This window comes from Passer domesticus, chromosome 7, assembly GCF_036417665.1.
Source record: "Passer domesticus isolate bPasDom1 chromosome 7, bPasDom1.hap1, whole genome shotgun sequence".
NCBI lineage: Eukaryota > Metazoa > Chordata > Aves > Passeriformes > Passeridae > Passer > Passer domesticus.
The window spans coordinates 55,927,623-55,944,493 of record NC_087480.1 but is presented as its reverse complement, the minus strand read 5'-3'; the positions used below and the strand labels follow the sequence as shown (position 1 = coordinate 55,944,493).

The window sequence follows — 16,871 nt, the reverse complement described above, 5'->3', positions numbered from 1 at the left end:
GATCAATTATTCAAGAACAATCATTGGTGAATTTGTTTGAACACTTTTTCATACAGCAGTGTGTTGGTGACACGCATTAATGTGTATCATCTTCTGTGGTACTGGCCCCTGGTGTGAATACATACTGCCTGATCATGCTGCATGATGCCAATAATAAGTCCTTTTTTTCCTTGCAGCTGATTTCACCCCTCTACTTCAAAATAACCTCTGCTTTCTGTGCTGATATTTGCTTTGCTAGGGGAATGCAGGTGCCACAAGTGATTTCACAAGGTCCCTGTCATGGACTCGCTATTTTCAAACTTTTTCTAAGAAGTGCAAAAAACCCAGAGATTCCATTGACTTTGGTGACGTTTCAGTACTATTAGCACCTTGGAAAATTGGCCTTTATATTCTTTGGCACCAATCTCTATAAATTCTCTCATGTGCTTTCAAGTAAAATTGCATAAACCTTCAGAACTAAGTCTCCCACTACTGTCCAAATTAATTTTTTTCCTGCTTTTTTGCTTCCAGTATTCTTTCCTAATTTTTCGTAAAGGAAAGGAAACCAAACAAAAAACATGAAATACATTTGATGTATGGAATTGCTCTGTGGGTCTTTGACTGGCATTATATAACAAGGTCAAAGATGTTTATTAATGTTCTAGGTGAATGTCCAGCACATTAAAGTCTAAGAGAGAACATGTCTTGCCCCTCTATTCATTCTTTTCTAGATTGTTCCAAGAACTTGTACAGGATTGAGTCTAATGTGTGTCTGGAGAGGCAATATACTGGGACAATTACATTCACAGGTGAATAATATTTTTTAAACACAATAAAAAACTTTAGCAGTTTCTTTAATGGCTCACCAAATAGGGATTGCTGTTACAGAACAGGAGGCAGTACTGCATCCTGCAGACAATTGACAAAATGGACTAGCAGTTTTCATCCTTAATTTGATTTTTCTCCTCAGTGGCAGAGAGATGCATGGTCTTTCTTACATTGTTTATCTTATTTTGGCATAACAGATTTAATCATGACTATATCCATTTTCCACAAAGAGTCTTGTGTCTTGAATCACAGAATGTTTAAATCTTTTACAGGTGTGGGATAACTGTGCAGCTCATCCTACTGGAAAGCTTTGGATTTCTGTGCATTGTGAAAGAATGTGCCTTTCCCCTGTTTTCAGAAATGTTTATGAACCTTTAGAAAGTGCTGTGTCTTCTATCTGGCAGTTAGATTTCTATCACTTCTTGCTATTGTTAGGGTTCCTTTTTATTACTTACTTTATTATATATTGTACAGGGGGACCTGCTTTGCCATTTTACTTTTTTTGCTGTTGTTTTCTTAGGCATAAATTTGATGCTGCAGGAGGAATGAAGATGTGCAAACCCAGTTATTAATCATGCTCAAATCTTTTCCATATATGTGTCTTGAAATGCTTCTTTTCCTTCTATTACCCTTATATGAAATAAAATTGTATTTTTCTTTTTTATGCTTGAGAGTTTTGACTTGATAAAAACGAAGGCTGTTGCTTGCTCCCCTTTGGCAGAAGTGATGTCACAAAAAAAGAGCAGGACATTCCTAACTTTTTCTCCTAGCCTGAATTAAGCTCATCCCTGCTGAGGAATTTAGGTGGAGGACTCTTCCAAGATGTGTTACCTGCCTTTTCTTCTAGCAGGAGTGACTCAGAATTCTCTTGAGGGTAGCTATTGCAACAACAGTGGAGCACAAAGACAGAGAAATTAATAAAGTAAATAGGAAAGGCAGTAAATATAGACCAGACCATCCTCATTTACTGTTAGAAATAAGAGAGGAACAGTATTAAGGTACATAGATGAGACAAACCAGCACTTATCCATGGTGAAATCTATAAAATGTCTTCGATTGCTCAAGGGATCTTTAGATATAGCATTATTTTCTCTATCTTATGGATGACTTGACCACCTTCACTATGAATTTTTCATGATTTTCCTGACCCAGCAGCTCTTGCCTGTGGAGAGAGTAATACAGTATTGATTTGGGTGTTAGGTTTCTGCCTTTTTTGCCATAACAGGATTTTTGTAGCCTAGAAACCTCAATCCCTGATTACTCATTAGAGACTTGAACAACTTTTCTTAGATCTGGAATGCAAAAGAATAATCACTTGGTTACTTTTGTCATAGGTAGCCTTTGTAGTGGAATTTCAGCTCATCTTGGTAATGAGGGCTGTTATTAAGCTTTCCTGATTGAATGGGCTCTACTAGGCCTTCAGATTGCAAAAGTACTGTTGCCTGTTAACAATTAGTGTGTTTGCAGCAGAATTCACTGGTGAATGTCTTTATTTAGCAGCATACTGCAAACCAGTGGAATAAGTAGGGGTTTGTCCTCCTGCATTCACCCTGGCATTGATGTCTTGGTGACTTATTTTCTGTGCCTCTTGGGCATATTAGGAAATTGAAAAGAGGCCATGATGTTGCTATTTCTCATTTAAACTGTGGGGTTTTTTTTAAATAAAAAAATCCATATCTTACATCCTCAGCATTGCCATGGAAACAAGATTTTTAAAAGGGACTTAACTGAAATTTAGCAGCAGTTTTTATTTCTTTGTGATTCATACTTCATAAAAATGCAAATGTCACACTAATACATGTTTTACCTTAATATTTTATACTACCATTTTGTCTTAATTGGTCTAGTATTTTTTCTAATTAAATTTTGAGCTTCTTTGAATGATTTTAAAACTGCACTGTGGACCTATCAAGCTTTAAATTTTGACTATGTGACACACAATTTAAGACACTGTCATAGAGGAAAATCAATCATTTCAACCTGTAGTCACAGGCACAACAAAAGATTTAAAAGATTTAAAAAGCCTTTTGTCCTGACTGGAAATTTCTTGGCCTCTATAATCTTCATTTCTAGTGAAGTATCACAGCAAATAGCTTTTAATCATTTATATTCCTTTGTTTTTCACTTTATTCCCTCTAACTGTGTGAAGTTGTTCAGAGGATAAATTACTGCTGTGCTAAATAAAGCTTTTATTCATAGTTCCCTTAAGAGGAATGTTTTGTTTATGCAAAGCTACATTGTACCCATTGGTTTACATACATACTTGCATCAACATGTGTAAATAAACGACATTAATTTAACATTTTATTTGTGTGTAAACATGCAGCAGTTGATAATGTAAGTTCAAACATGAAAGGATATCTGACATTCTCTTCTGAGTGCCTGTTTGGTCAGGCCTCACAGATCATACGGCATTTTGCCTTTTAAAAATGAAAGTTAATATGATTAGAGTAGGGATCCTGGTGATCAAGACTGAAAGCTTAGAACTATGGAATTGTTTGGGTTGGAAAAGACCTTTAAGATCATCTTGTCCAACCATTAACCCAGCACTGCCAAGGCCACCACTAACCCATGTCCCAGGGGTTAGTCCAGGGCCACATCTACACCTCTTTTAATTAACTCCAGGGATGGCAACTCTACCACTTCCCTTGGCAGTCAGTTCCAAGTCTTGACAACACTTTCAGGGAAGAATTTTCTTTCTAATATCCAATCTGAACCTCCCCTAGTGCAATCAGACTGTTCTTGTAACGGGGAGAAGAGACCGACCCCCACCTGGCTACAACCTCTGTCTGTGGAGTTGTGGGCAGTGACAGTGATCAGTGACAGTGATCAGTGACAGTGATCAGTGACAGTGATCTCTCCAGGTCCCCCTGGTCTCCAGGCTGAGCCCCTCCAGCTCCCTCAGCTGCTCCTCACCAGACTTGTGCTCCAGACCCTGCCCCAGCTCCGCTGCCCCTCCCTGGACTCGCTCCAGCCCCTCAAAGTCACTCTGGTCATGAGGGGCCCAGAACTGGGCACAGCACTCGAGGTGTGGCCCCACAGTGCCCAGGACAGGGGGACAGTCACTGCCCTGCTCCTGCTGGCACACCACTGCTGGTACAAGCCAGGTGGCACTGGCCTCCCTGCCCACCTGGGCACAGCTGGCTCGTGTTCAGCCCCTGGTGACCAACATTCCAAGGGCATTTTCCCAGCTGTTCTGCCCTCAGCCTGTAGTGCTGCCGCATATTGTTGTGATCCAAGTGCAGGATCTGGCACTTTGTCTCACTGAACCTCAGACAGTTGATCTCATCCCACTGATCCAGCCTGTCCAGATCCCTCTGCAGAGCCTTCCTGCCCTCCAGCAGATCAACACTCCTGTCTGGCTTGGTGTCACCTGTGAACTGACTGAGGGTGCACCCAGTGCCCTTGTCCAGATCATCAATGAAGAGATGAAACAGAACTGACCCCAACTCTGACCCTTTGGGAAACCACTTGTGAGCTGGATGTAATGTCATTCACCACCACCCTCTGGGCTTTCAACTGGGACATCCAGTTAAAGCCAGTGTTTTTACAATTCTTTCATCTATGAAGGTGCTATACCTTGTGACATTAGAAAGAAAAGGAAATGGTGTGCACAATATACACTACTGGCCTCATTTAGAAATTGTTATTATTCACAGGTTGAGCAGTATGGATCACAGATCCCTCAGTGCTGAGCTGTAAGTGAACTGTATTGCCTCCTTTTATTGCATTTTTATGAATATTTTCAACAGGTAAACCAAACAGAAGGAGATTCACATGAGGTTATAATTTACTGTAGGAAAAAAGTTTAGTCACATGGAAAATACAGAAATATAGGAAGGCTTCTGCCTTGCCAAATTTGTTTTTTTAATTAAAATCTATTGCCAAATAATTTTGTACCCTTTACCCTAAGATTTTCTTTGTACATGCTGAAGATTTATTGGCGTATGTATTGTCCACACTTTACAAGTACCTTGTTCTGATTAAAGGCATCATGGATGCACATTGAATGATGAAGAGTCTGAAACTCTATTTGAGGCTCAATTGTATGCAAATTTCCACTGAGATTAAACAATACTAAGTATTTATGATTAAGTTTTGGGTAAGAAGTAAATTATCTCGTGAGGCAGTGGTTGCATATATTTGACCCCACAGTAAAATCCATAGAAAGTTATTTTAGATATATTTGTAGTGCTTAGAAGAAACAAAAAAAAATTTTTTTCATCCAACTTGCCAATTATTTAAATACATTAACCTATTAAATGAATGTATCATCATTGCCTGTGCTACAAATGCATTTAAAAGCCTAGAAACATGTTGGTCAGGTTCCCAAGGCTGCCCACTCAGATTTAGCTGAGTGTGTATAAAAGCTTTCCTTTGTAAACATACTGAGTCCTGCAGTTTGAGCAGTGTGTTTGCCCATTTTTGCATGCTCAACTTCCATGCAGCCTTCTGAGGAATAATACTTGACATTCTGGATAGGTGGTACTTAACAGGAGAGAAGACAAAATTCTTCAAAATATCGTAATATTGAGGGGCATGCAGACACACAAATGTACTTACAGAAACAGTAGTGGAGTGTCAAATGAATGCATTTGAAAAGTAATTACATCTGACTTTTATACTGAAACAAACAAACACAATTGTTCAACAATGTCTTTCTCCACAGACTTGCTTGCCAGTGTATTAATAATCCCACCTAATTGACACTATCTCTATTTATATTATGTGTACTGTACTATTTCCAATCTTCGGTTTTTCCTTTTTTTAAGTAACTGTTGTATCTGCCTCTCTCTGAAGATGAGCAATATCTTTTTCAAGTTAATGAGATTCTTATTTTACTTAAACAAGATGCATATTCACTATCTTTCTGTTGTTTTAAAATATAATTGCTGTGAATGTGTTCAACAGTTTGACTTGGTTTCTTCAAATTGAGTGAATTAATTAAAAATTGGTGTTTGCCCATAAAAGAGTGAATGAGCACACTCAGTGCTTGATGTCAGAAATCAGACTGTAAATGAACATAATTATGTTTCACCTTCCTATTTAGTCATTTGTGTGGGCATAAGCATTTAGTTATTTGCAATGTTATTTCTTAAACAGTTTCATTTACACTTTGGTTTTTTAAGAAGAGAGGGAGGGTAAAAGAAAAGTTAATGACTAGATAATGATTTCTTTCTGAAGGGCTGAGCATCACTTCTAATCCTCAATTTGCAGAACATCAGGGTAGAAAATACTTCTCTGATGGTATTTTGCTAAGTGTATATTATTTAGAAAGAAATTCTCACCACAGAACGTGAGAGATCATTTTGGCTCCAGGTATCAGAGTTATTCCTACACACATTTATGGTATGGTGTAAGCAAAATGATTTATACTCTATCTGTATTGTACAATATACTGCTTGAAAGCAGCAGACACTGATGATGGCTGCCATTTTGTTTAAAATAATCCATATTATAGAGTCAAAACAGCATGGCTTTTTTTCCTTAAATTTACATACCAAACACAATAGACTTTTTCTATTTTGACTGCTTACTGAATGGAAAATGAAATGCAGTTCAACCAGCACATTGCTTGTTATAATTTTGCTTTTTGTGGGATTGTTTTTCTTGTCCCTAGAGAAACCCAGCATTATATTCATGATTTGGATAGGCTTATTTAACAGTAAGCAGTTGCTTTGTCTCCATGAAGGATTCCATGACCCAACAGCGCAATCAGATAGGAGAACAATTTGGCATTTCTATACAGGAATATTGTCTTGCTACTGAATCAAAAAACCCCTGTGATTATTGTGTGTTTTTAGATATACATTAAATAAAAATTTCCTAAGTGTGGAGTATGATGTTATATCAGTTACTTCCAAACTGAAAAAAAAAAATAGGATGATGAGCAAAAAAATCTGCAACTGAAGATTTAAATTTTAAAAGGTTAAAATTAGAGAAAGGAGGGACTGTGGGACATAATGAGAACTTAGTGGTTAGTGGTCGAATATCCCTCTGCCATCCTGTCTGCTGCATGAAATATACAGAAATAATACAGTGCTGGACAGGAAGAGAGTTTCTATTGTAGACAGTTGAATTCCCTGCTATTATAAATTCCTTAATTTGGCCAGCTATCCTTTAAAATAAAGTATTCCTTTAGCAAACCTGTTTAAGATGTTAGTTCTCGAAAGTTTGAGGTCCTCTAATTTCTTAGCTAAATGCACTAATAACCATGTAAGACTAACCATCAATTCTGCCTCCCAACTGTTCATTCCTTTTAGAACTTATAAAGAACAGTCTTTTCCATTTCCATCTGAAAGTGAGGGATGTTTTTGTGAGAGTACCCAAAGAGTCACAAGAGTTTGCCAGTGCAAGTTTGTGTGCCTGCATTTACTGGCTCATGTAAAATACCAGGTGCAAATTTTCAGTTTTTTCTGCAGCACTGGAATTCTACCTCGAGGTTGAAATAACAGTGTCAGGACTGCACAAAGAATTCTCTGTGCCAAACGTGCTCCTTGATCAATACATTAATTCTCTACTTCCATTAATATCAACTGTAATCTCAAAATTGTAAGATATAAATAAGAAAGTAATGAGCATAAACTGTGACCTCTTATTTTCTTTGGAAAGCCCCTGAGCAGTAGAGCACTGGAAGAAATATATCTGTAGGGCTTGTTACCACAGAAGTGTTTTTTCAGGTTTCAGGTTATCCTCAGCAGGAATTTTATCAAATATGGGAAATGAGCGAAATGTTTTTCTTTCTCCTTATACTGTTTCAATTGACAACACAGATGCATTTTAAGCATTAACAACGATTCTTGATCATCTACTAAAATTCCTGCAACTAGAACCATTTTATTCCTGTAGAAAGGTGACCTCAGGAACTCATAAAAGGTTGAGTGTGATAATTTTGTAACAGCTACCAGAATTTTCCATTTACTGCTTAACAGCTTGTCATGGATTAATAAGTAGAGTATTGATAGTTAAAGGTAAATATGAGAAAAGATGCATGAAGAGTAAATATAAATAGTACAGTGCTCGTTTAGCTGCCATGTTAGACAATGAAAAGTTATTTTTTTAATGACATGAGACACAAATCACAAAATGTAAGATACCACAGCCTGAAAACTGCTATATTTCTGTCCACCTTGCAATCATGAAGGCTGTATGATCTCAAGATCTTTAGTTCAAAAGATAAAGAGTTTTAAAAGGTCGTTACCTTGTGAATATCTGTTCTACTGCCCAAGGATACAATTTGAAATTCAATTTGTATATATGGTGTGCTTGCGAGAGGGTGAATCAAATATATACTAAAGGAAAAACTTGGCTGCACAAAATTATTGGCTAGATGTTACCTGTGTTCTAGTAATAAAGAAAAATTAAAATTTTTGCATAAATGTAACTGCTATTTATATAACTTTCAGGGCTTTTATAGAAATATAATAACCAAAGGTGCAGAAGTCGGAGCCAAACACACCTATAAGAAAATAGATTCAAAATTGGAGAGAAAACTCCAGTTTGTGCAGCAGCAGATCTACAGTAATAGAGCTTGATAATAGCGTTTGATAATAACAGGTAGTATCTTACACCACACTGAAATATTGCATATTTCTGGTATCATTCATCCTTTTCCCTCCAAGACTGAAATTCAGTTTCTTAATGATAGTGTTCAGTGATAAAGTGATGATTATTTTTCTATCTTTTGCCAGGTTTTTTTTTTTTTTTTTGGTGGTAGAGGTCAGAAATTCCACAATTTACACTGCAAAGGAAAATATTATCTTAGCCAGAGCTTCAGTGGTGAAAAATAGGTGTTCTGCAATAATGAATTGTACTGAGATGATTTGAAATCTACATTGTTGCTTGTTTTAAATAATTCCTTTGATACAATACTTATTTAATGCTTTAAATCTGAAATAAATTTCTTTTGCCACAATAATGGTGAGAACTCCCTCAAATTCACAGGATCTTCATAATTTTAGCCCACTGAAATTGGTCAGGTCTTATTTTGTCATATGAAAAGTGTGACAGGTACCCTTTAATTGTTACAGACCTTCCGTGTAGAGGAAAGGAATTTTTCAGGATCATGACTTAAATCCAGAAATTTATGGTAGTTGGATACGGCACTATTAATGGAAATTAATTAATATATTTTTTAAATTTTACTTTCCTTTTTTTTTCCTAAAAAAACCTCCCCAACTGTCAGGAAAGTACCAGAAAGTATGAAAAAGCAAGCTCTATAAATAGAGTCATTAAGTAAGGGTAAGAGAAAGCCTTGGAAAGCCTCATGGAATAATGGGACAAAGTCTAAGGAGACAGTGAGGAAACAGGGACCAGTAGGTTTATCACTTCCTCATGAATTATGTGTAACTACCTTTGAGTTCCAGTTAGAACAATTAGCAGCAACACCAACAATCACTAAAGAGAAAGAAAATGCAATAAAACACTCTACTAGGTGGCTTCCTAATATTATTTCTTCAGATTTTTGTATAGGGATAAAGCAATGTATGTAATGTGGTACATAGAAATTCCGAAGTGAAAAGAGAAAAAAACAATTATGATTTCCATTGGGTAAAATGTAAAAGTTGCTATAATTTGTGAGAAGTAGAATGAAAAACCACTGAATATACACAAACAAAAAATAATTACAACCAAGATGAAACTGCTCATTAAAGGACTGCCAGGTTTGGTGATAAGTCTAATTTTATTTGACAATTTCATAAATGATGTGGGGGAGGAATAGACCTTGAATTACATTCTTAGATTGTACTAAATTGGAAAGTGCTGTATATTAATGAGGACAATAATACTTCAAAGGTACTGGAAGGTTTTAGAAATGTGAATATAAGGTAATAGCATTATTTCAGTTTGGGTAGAAAATGAGAGTATAAAAAGCCCTGAAAAGAAAATTAAACCATAAAGAAAATGTTGACCATATTTTTAAAAACTGAAAAACAGAGACTTTAGAAACAAACAGCAAGTGATGCTTTTGCTGAACTAAAGCTATTGGTGATTTAAAAGAGAGGGTTTTATTACTTTCAAAATTGCATTCCTTTTGAAAGTCTTCTTGCAATGTAAAAATACTGACTTAGATAACTCTCATTGTGTTTCGTGGTGCAAATTACAAATATCTATATATCTATGTCTGTGACATTACAGAGTGATTTTTTATTCAAGATTTGAAGGGTTGTTTTGTATCTGCAGAAATATATTCCCAGACATTATACTATCCTGACTTACATTCTGTAGAGATTTGTACCTTGATTAATTTTGCAATGAATAAGTGTATTCCAGGTAAATAATACAAAGTTATGAAGTATGTATGCCTTTGTAGGATTGTCTGCAAACTGCTGTCTGCAACAATAGACTGATAATTTGTCTGCAAATATATTCATGCAGAATTTTAGGTATTAGTGCCTTCATACATGAAGTTTTCCAATATTTCTTTTAGAAAGTTAAAAAAGAGTGGGCAGACTGTAGGATGACCTTGTAGAATCCTATAAAACCCTTGTAATAAGAAATAAAACAATTTTTATTATAGTATGAGCTGATTTATGAAACTTGCCTCTCGGTCCTGTGTTACATAAGTAATAATTTAAGAAATCATTATAAATTAAAAAAAATTAAAGAAAATTAGCTAAAGGATAAAATAATACCAAATTGCATACTACATTTCAATTTACTCAATTAAAATAGAAGATCACATTCTGCTTTTATTAAAGGAATACATATATTATTGGTTTACTTCTTTTATTGTTCTGAACATTTACTTCTCTAAAGACATTATCTTACTAAAAATTATTCTTTTATATCTGTTTCTCATTTTCTTGTTATATTTTGCTGCTGCCAAGTTCCTATTTTCCACCTCCCAACAATGTTACATATTTTAATCCAGCTCACAATATTGCAGTGATGTTCTCAAGTCACACGAATTTTGCTTAGTGATCCTGATCCTGCAAAAAATTAGGGATGTGTTTGGCTCAAGGATGAGATATTCCTAATTAATGTAATAATTGGTGCACCAGGTAACCTCAGTCAAGGTCTACAGACACCAACTTTAACTCCCAGTCTTTACTATCTACATCCTGGTAGACTCCCTGCTTTATTTTCCCACCTTATGCCCATGGAGACTTTTCAGTCTGTTCTCCATCTGTCCATCCCTCTGCCTCATGTAAACACAGATGTGAGTCCCTTGTTTTATGAAGGGACACAGTGGAAAAAGGTCTTGTCAGTCTACAATAATTCTATTATATTCAGCAAACCATTTCACAGAATCATGGAATCATATGGACTTTTAAGGATTACAAGAGACCTTAAAGATCATCCAGCCCCGACCACCCTGCCATGGGCAGGAACACCTCCCACTAGAAGAGGTGCTCCATCCAACACTGGCCTTGAAGAATTTCTTCCTAGCATCTAACCTAAATTCCTCCTCTTTTAATTTGTACTCATTACTCCTTGTTCTATCACTACAGTTCCTGACCTGAGCTCCTCTCTGGCTTCTCTTTAGTTCCCCTTCAATCACAGCAGCCACTGGAGCAACGTGTGTCATTCAGGTCCCAGGTCTGCCTATCTGTGGGTATAAATATGATGTCTTTTTGATTCTGGGGTATTCTAGGTTTCCTTTTATTTGCATACAAACTTTAGACCACCAATTCATCAGTTTACTCAGTGGAACACAGCTTTCATCTGCTTCTTGTATCATCAGAAGGATTTTTCTCATAATTGGATCACACCCATGAAACAATATGACAATGGGAAGTGTGACCATTAAGGCAAGGATCAGGCTAGATTATATTTATCCCACAGGGAACTTCAGCAGCACAATTGAAGTAAGGTGCAACAGTGTGAACTGTAAGATTCAGTGGTTAATCACATGAAACTGTCACAAAGAGGAATCCATTAATTGCAAAACACAAAGGGTGAGAAATGGTTTGAGTGTATGTGCTGATCAGCTGTGGCTGTGAGACATCAATAGAATGTATTTATGAAAATAAATATATAATCTTGATTATATATTAAGTGAATGTAACATTAGTATCACCAAAGGCATGAGTAGGACCTACAGTCTCCATTCATGGAGTGTTAAAAGGAATTTAGAAAGGAACCAGTACAGATAAAGCTCATTGCAATTACTGATAAGTGCGAAGCCTGTTGTACGAGAAATGACTGATGCTTTCTTTACCTAACATCCATAAATTGTGAAAAAAATTATCCCAGTTGTTGTTTTAGTTGCTAATTATCTTCATTAGCAGGATATTTCTTATTTCTTGTGTGTATTTGTTGCGTTTCAGCTTCAAACCAGTGGGTATCATTATGCCTTTTTCTCTTAGAGAAAATAGCTGTTTATAACTGTCTGGCATTTTCTACTGAACTTCAGCTGCATCATCCATTTAGTTTAATAAAAATGAAATTGCTTAAGTAACTTTTTAATTCCTTTTTTCCTTGTTTGATTAGTGAAAGAAGATGGATAACTTGCTGCTCATATTGTGTTGTCAAAATTGCAGAAAAATTTCAATCTCTATGCAAGAATTGTGGCTGTATAGCAACACTTCTGACTTTTGAAAATAGAAATGGAGGCTTGCTTTCATGCATTGGGCATGTTTACTGAGTCCTTAAATTCTGGGCAGAGAGCATACAGTGCCTTTATAACTTTATTACAAAATTTTATGGTCTCAAAGTTTTGAATCATATTTATATTATATGACCTAAACTTTAAGGGAAGATGTTAAAATATAATTAAATTCTCATTTGCATATTAAGCATGTTTACAGATATCTATATTGTTTTTCCCACCAAATGGCACTAAAGTTAGCATGGCTTAGTGTATTGGGATTTTAGAATTGCAGGACTATTCATTCCAAAGCAGTTTTGTGTGAATTCTCTTATATTCCAGCTCATGTCAGTAAATCAGTAGATTGTTCTTTAATTAGTGATGCCAGAAGGACTGCTGATGGAGATGTTATTCTCTGAAGGTGCAGATAAACTTGAGATCCTGATCTCTGGTGAACATTAAAGCTTCTGGGACCCTTTTCAAAGATAAAAGTATTGACTAAATATATTGACTAGAGTTCGTTTTGGTTTTTGTTTCTCATCTCATGGTTTCCTACTGTTAGATAATGTAGGTTGTGTTTCATGTGCTGAGCACATACATTAATAATGGTGCACCACTATAGTTGGAAAGTTAGGCTCAAAATACATGTCAGTCAAATGGACTTCTTTATAAAACAGCTTAATTTTGTAAGGCTTAATTAGATTCCTGTGTTTCACATTACAGAGTTATATCCTACAGCATTTTATCCAGGACAGTGGAAGATGAAATCCCCCCATATTTGGAATATTTCCCTAGTTGTCTGTCTTGTCTGAGTGTTTTTCTACAATACTACCATCCACATTAATTTCACAGGGAAAAGTCTTTCTGCTTAATAGTCCCTTTGAAAATACATTCTAATAATGCAAATCTCCAGAAAAACAAGGTTTTCTTTTTGTATTAAGTAGTTTAACTCCAGGTATATATGTGCCTGTAAATATATAAAAGCAGAGAACTACATCTTTACCTATAATCAGAGTGTGGAATAAATAAGGAAAGTGCAGAAAATTTACTCTTCACAAAAATTTTTATGTCTTTAACTTTCTCAGCAACAATTTCTTTTAAAATGCTGGTATGCTGTGGTGATGTCACAGAATATTCTCAGGTGGTAGCAAGACTGGTGGAAAATTTCCCATGGAAAAGAAGCCCACCAGATTTCCAGGTCTTTGCCACCACCAGAGACTGGTCTCCAAGGTTGCTATACTTAGATTAGTGAGGAAGTGCACATTAAAAAATTGTGAATAAAAGCACTCAATATAAAATTCACTGGCAGAAGAAGAGCTGTTTCTATTAGTTTGTGCATACCAGTCACAGAAATGTGAACTGAACAAGGGTAGCTTTGGTATGGGAGCAGTCCCTGTGTTTCAGGCAGCTGGTGTGGTGTCCCTTCAGTGTAAATGGGCACACATAGGGAAGTAGAGGAAGTCCTTCATCACTCCACTAACTGTGTCCAACACTGAAGCTGAAAACTTTTCCTTTATGTAGCAGAAATAGCAGCTCACATGGTCTTCTTAGGCCAGCATCTGTTAGAAGAAACCAAATATTGCTGTCATGGTCATAAAGCCAGTGCTAGGGTATCTAGCATTCACAGGACAGGAAATCCCATAATTCAGGACTTCAGGAGGGTTTCACTCCCACCCCAGCCCTAATTTTATCCTATTTCCACGGTCATCTGGTTCCAAAGATAACTTTAAACAAACACCAAAGAAGAAGGTGAGCAATATTTATATTTTATATCTATGTTTTTCCTGTGCTGGGCAGGAAGTCTTACAGATACATGGATTAACCTCCTCTCCAAATGTGCAGGTGAATGGGTTTGTGCAGCTTTGGATGATAGAAAACTTTAAATTGTTGAAACTTCAATCCTTCTGCATAGGTCAAAATAAACAGTGATAGAAACATTTAAAAACCTCAGCATATCCAGAAGGAAAATGGATCCTTTAGTTGAATATTAGAATTTATTTTTCTGCCTCTTTGAGGAGGGTGGCTCCAAGGGGCCATTCCAGCATGACAAAGGACAGCTGAGGATCACATCTCAGGGAAGTTACCTCCCACACTGGACACAGAAAACTGAAGAACATAAGTGGTTACACCTTACTTGCTCGTGTATGACACATGAAATTCATTTTTTATAACCATTGCAAGAAAAGCTTTTTAAACTTTGGGCCATGATTGGGAAGTGTGTACAGTGCAGTTAAATGGACACCACAATGGGTTACTTCTAAGGATGCTGGCTTGCTTGTAACTTGAATAACTTTTTCTTTTTCCCCCCAGTGTGGCTGTTCTGACTTCATCAGACAGAATAATGCAGAAGTTGCTGAGCAGAAATTCTGAACTGAGGACAAGCAAGCCCATCCTCAAGTCTGACAGAAAAACATAAGATCAAAATAAGTGACCCTAACAGATACTTTTTTCACTTTGCTTGAAACATCAAAAAAGACTTCTTTTAAGTAGAATTTGGCTGACAATATGATCAGAATAACGAAGATTGGATATACTAGCTACGGTCACTTTGTTAAAGGAACAGAGAAGAAAAAAAATATTTCTCCCAATTAACTATTTATGAGATTCCCTGGAAATGACAAACTATTAGCTTTGAATATGGAGGATGTCCATAAGACTTGCCAGGCAGAACTAACATGCCAGTGGGGTTTCTTTTGAGGTCAGACTCTGGAAAGCTCTGCTCCTGGAGGGATTTGTGCATGTAACATCACATACTTTGTGTATTCCCACTGAAGTCAATATAGAGGTATCCCAGTGCCAGAGGACAACAGGATAATAAGAGTTTGCACAGGCTGTAAAGATAATTAAACATCTAAACCTCTGATTGACTTCTTATTTAAGAACTTTATAAATGTAAGAAAAGAAATGAGGGGGCTGGAACATAGCATAGTTGTATAGTTCATAGTTGCTTACTCATACTTCTTTTACCTTTCTAAGAACCTTTTGTTCTTCTTTAGCATTTCCTGTTTAAATAATCCTTTTTGTTTGCTCTTTTCTGTTTGCAGTGTAATCCATTTCATTTTCACTACTCTTCCCTGAAGCATTTGTGAGCTCTCTTCTACCTTTTCCCTCTTTGACCTGGTCTAACAACTGTGTCCTAGCCTATTTCTCAGCTAAGTGAGGCTCAAGGGTATTTGAATTCAATTTGGGGCCATCTCTACTCTGACAACAATGTTGCTCAAGTAATACCATTAGGTCGCTAAGATACTGTATGAGGCAACAGGACATGGCTAATAAATTTTATTTTTTTTCCTGGACAAAGTAACTGTGCATTGGTGTAACTGATGTTCAAGGAAAGTACTCTGTTATTTATACAGTCCAAGCACTGTGTGATGTTCTGCAAAATGCTCATTGGACTGTTCTTTTTCAAAATTGATCCCCCATAAGAGAAGAAGCCTTTTTTTTTTTCTCCATGATTCATTTAAACTTGACACATCTTGTGAATTCTGAAGCACTACGGAGGGTATTTTTTCTCCATCTCTGTTTTTACCAGACATCTTCTGCTTGTCTCTGAAGACGAAAGATTCCCCACAGTAAACTGTAAAAACAGTGTGATTCTTTTTGTTTAACAGAAGAGAGTTAGTGTTAGAATGCTTTTAAAGTTTTGCTTATGGTTAGGAGGTAGATAGGTGGGTTAGCTTTGCCCTTTTTATAAAATAATTCTGAAGCAAAACAGTTCTGTGAAATCAAATAGATACTGAACTATAAATTCAACAACAAAATCTGTACAGTTTTAAAACAGGAAGATTTTGTAAGTTTTATAGTTGGAGAAGAAATGGCAGGTGCAGAATAATCTTGTTTAGCAGGGCTTTTGTCCTTGTTACTACTAATATTATCATTACCAAATGATACCATTAGCAAAATGTGTGTATAGATGAGATTATGTTATAGCTGATACAATATTTCCTTGAGAGCTTATCCAGAGAATGGTTTAGTGGTTCACAGTCAAAGCTGTGAAAAAACCTATTGGGTGGGACTCAGTGGAATTCTATTCCTCATTAGACTTAGGTGACGGAATTAAATTTCTATGTGTTGACAACATTCCAGGACAGATTTTTAAGGAAAAAAGATTAGAATTCAAAATGATCTTTCACTTGGAGAGAGGAAAAAGCATTCTGGACTGTATAAGCAGAAGCCTAACCTAGAACACGTGAGGAGTAATTTTTTAGCTTTTCCCAGCGTGAACAAGGACAAACTGGATCCTGTTTTGCATAATTTATTTCCAGGAAACTGTGGGCTGGATGAAGGCAACTGAAAGAATAGCAGAAATGATGATCAGAAATGTCATAGGTGATCTGCAACGAAAAATGGAAGAACTTCAGCTTATTAGGAAGAACTGTTGAGATAGAACATAACAATTTTGAGTGTGTGTGGTCTCCTGTGATTTGGACAGTAAGTAACAAACTGGAACTGTTGTAGCACATTGGAAGTGCTGCAGGAGAATTTGGAGTAAGTATTGGGTAGAGGCATTTTGCTGTAAAGGCAGAGAATC

The 16,871-nt window shown here is 36.3% G+C and overlaps 1 protein-coding gene and 1 long non-coding RNA gene across 8 annotated transcripts in view; both read left to right on the top strand.

The window, feature by feature from the left end:
• Window positions 1–16,871, top strand: part of LOC135305308 (BEN domain-containing protein 5-like) — an 876,852-nt gene that overhangs the window by 59,414 nt on the left and 800,567 nt on the right. The window lies entirely within an intron of this gene.
• LOC135305312 (uncharacterized) lies at window positions 4,185–15,207 on the top strand. The gene is made up of 2 exons (XR_010366535.1): window positions 4,185–4,505; window positions 14,651–15,207. It is a non-coding gene; the product is annotated as an uncharacterized LOC135305312 (long non-coding RNA).